Below are 3,268 nucleotides of genomic sequence, written 5' to 3'. Positions count from 1 at the left end.
AGGGTAGAAGTTTTTGAATCCCACCTCTAATCCCTTTGCAGAAGATAACTGGGGTAGCCTTGCTCTGCTAAGTGGGGAGTGGAAGACAGGAATATTTGATGAATATTACCAAAGTTTTTTGTCACTGAAAGCAGAGGTAAGAGTAGCTGGTAGTATCTTGGTCCCTACCAGAACTTCAAGCTTCATAAAAAAAACTGCTAAAAACTAAGAAATGAATGTTAAGATACTCATCCAACCTGCACTCTGTCCTCCTGGATCTGACAAAATGCTTTTCCAGAAACATTCCCTCCGTCAGGTACAGTTTCACTGGATCATGGGAAACAGCATAAGAATACATGTTATAGGCTGATTGGGGCAGTATTCACGAAGGGAGACTTCAAGGTTGTGTTGACACAAACTTTAAATTTATATTTCCTATATTCCAGAAATTCAAATTTTGCTGATATTATAGACAAGCATAGGAAATCCCTGTGCAACTTTATAACGCGGTGTTAAAACAGTCTGCCATTAAAAACAAACCAAAAAAAAAAAAACCACTTCAAGAAAGGTGTGGACAGCTTGGAAAGGGTCCAATAGAGAGAAACATAAATGATTAAAGTCCTGGAAAGCAAGACTTACAAGGAAAGGCTGAAAGAACGAGGATCATTTTGTCTGGAAAAGAGAATATTGAAGCAGCATTTGATAACAGTCTTCAAATACCTGAAAGGAAAATATAAAAGAGGATTGAGAAAGACTTTTCTCTATGGCTGTAAGGGACAGAATTAGGAGCAATGGCCTCAAATTGTAGCAGAAGTAGTTTAGGTTGGAGATTAGGAACAGCTTTCTGACTGGGAGCATGGTCAAGCATTGGAACAGGTTACCTAAAGAAGCTGTGCAATTTCCATCCCAGGAAATTTTCAAGAGTAGGTCAGACAGACATTTGGCCGGGATCATTTAGTCAGGGATGATAGTGCCTTTGTGCTGGACCGGATAGATGACTTTGTGAGGTAACTTCCAACCCTACTTTCCTTTAATCTTATGAGGCTGTATTTCAAGGGCTCCTTCCCAAAAAAATAATGTTCCCGAATTTGGAATACTAAACCCACAATGCACAACAGATTGCCATGCAAGCGTGTGGATTTCAGAGCACGTAGCAGAACTAAGGGGTTTTTGACCATAACTGGAGCAGAGCTGGTGCACCTTTATAATCACAGGCTCTCCAGACCAGCCATTGGAAAGGAGTGAAACATCTACTGAGAAGCCTGGTGCAGATCACTTCTCAAATTTCCATGTGGTATTCTCATCCAGCTGAGATCAGAGTGAGATGAACAGCCACTTCACATCCCTCTAAAAACATCTTAGAGTTTACTAATTATTCTTATTCCTTTCAAAATTGGTTCCGTGAGATATATAGGCTAAGGTCAGTGTTCCAAATCTGAGATCATTTAAGCATCATTTCCCTTTCTGGGGAGAAAAAAGGTATTGTTAACATACCAAACCTGAAGAACTGTACCCAGGCTCTGACTGGGACGCTTCAACATTTGGAATTTAAGCTTTCTTTATGGGGTAGCTGGTGCTGTTATAAAATGCCTGGCTGTTCAGTTAGATGCAAGCCTAATGCTTGAGATTGGGGGGGGGCCTACTTTTCTAGGAGTTTAAACTGGGGTACTATTTAAGCTAGGGGTTCACCATACCACACAAGGCATTTAGGACTTACTGAGAAGGCTAAAACACCAATACCAAGATCCATCCTTCCCCACTCAGAACTGCTCCCCATACCATAGTGAATGCAACTGGAGTGTTTCCAGTGACTCTTGACAACTCCAGAGGCAGGGAGGGGAAGGAGGGAAACATCTTAAGTACTTTTGTTTGCTTTTGTTTTTCAAAGCAAAAGTATGAGTTTTGCTAGGTGAGGTCATTTGGAAGGGCAAAAGATAAAACACATGGAACAGAAGTTGATCAAACTTTGTCTTTCACTATATGTATATGATTTAGAAGTATTCAAGTATATTCTCCTGTTTAATGTGCTACTTGCCCATGTTTTGGGATGGTCACCTGTTAATCACTGACAGTGAGTAGGCATTTTGGGGGGTTTTTTGGTTCATGTTTCGTATTGCCAGCAAAGTATTACCATAAAAAATTACACTTAAATCACAAGTAAAATATCGAGGTAAGGATTTTTGTGGGTGATATTTTTATTGGACTAACTCTGTAATTTACTGGTAGCATGAAGCACACACCAAAAATACAAAGATGTCCACTGTTAGTGATTAACAGATGACCAACTGCATAGCTGGTCCAATAAAAGATGTCACCCACAAAAATCTTTGCCTCTCACCGTCTTCCTGGACTATCACAGTTGCAACATCACTCCAACACTAGCTAAAACGTTAATACTACAACCTGATTATTCTAGGAATGGAGTAGTTTATAATCTGCAATTCTTCTTAACAGGGGGGCCATAAGAATATGTTGTAGGTCTGGTGGTACCAGAGTGTAGCTCTATATGAATTAGTACAATATTACCTTGTTCCTTGTGAAATAATTAGTTCACAAGTTTCCAATTATATTGCCTGCTTTTTATGTTTATTTAATTCTGTAGGTGAGAATATTATTCTGATGTTAATCGCAGCCATATCCTTTGAGCATCTGTGATATTTCACAAAAAAACCTAGTTTGTGATATTTGCAGGAATCCTTGTTCTACAAAAGAGGTTGTAGATGACAGATGGTTAAACGGTTCAAGTAAATCTCTCTTTCAGAAGCAGAAGATGATAGCAAATTCCTAAGTTAATACCATTCTATTGTCAAGCCAGATTTTGTGCCCTCTGATGATACGTGGAAATTTCTTTTAAAATTAACAACAAATCATAAACTAGTGTTAGTTGTCAGCATTTCAGATTACCAGCCTTTCCCTATACAGTACTGGAATAAGATCTCTTTGGTTACAGCTGTCAAAAGCAGATTTGTTGCTGGTTCTTCTGGTGTGCCAAACTGCATGCACAGCTCAGGGAAACAGGTAACCATTAACATGCTCAGGCGCTTTACAGGACAGACAGTTCTTTTCTATATAATTTTACCATACAACAAGAACAAACCATCTAGAATTAAAAGAAATGCAAGGAATTGAAGTCAAACCACAGGATTGGTTACAAACACTGTTACACCACAGCAGAACATAGGAAAAAAGGTATCCTTTCTTTTTTTCTTCCATGGTTACAGCAGGGGTATCCAACCGGTGGCCTCTGAGGAGTTAAAAAAAAAAAAAGGGGGGGGGGGGGGGGGGGGGG

At 39.4% G+C, this 3,268-nt stretch overlaps 1 protein-coding gene across 5 annotated transcripts in view; it reads right to left on the bottom strand.

Moving 5' to 3' along the window:
- The window catches only part of MAPK8 (mitogen-activated protein kinase 8), a 171,243-nt gene that overhangs the window by 87,802 nt on the left and 80,173 nt on the right, over positions 1-3,268 (bottom strand). The window contains exon 4 of one of the 5 annotated variants that reach the window (XM_019502545.1): positions 619-699. The exons of the other annotated variants lie outside the window; for them this stretch is intronic. The gene's annotated coding sequence lies outside the window, so the exon portion shown is untranslated. The remainder of the gene's footprint in view (positions 1-618; positions 700-3,268) is intronic. 5 annotated transcript variants of the gene reach the window in all.

Source organism: Gavialis gangeticus, unplaced genomic scaffold, assembly GCF_001723915.1.
Source record: "Gavialis gangeticus isolate Ggan-Ray unplaced genomic scaffold, GavGan_comp1, whole genome shotgun sequence".
Classification (NCBI taxonomy): Eukaryota; Metazoa; Chordata; order Crocodylia; family Gavialidae; genus Gavialis; species Gavialis gangeticus.
The sequence above is the reverse complement of the archived record's forward strand: the minus strand, read 5'-3'. Positions and strand labels throughout refer to the sequence as shown.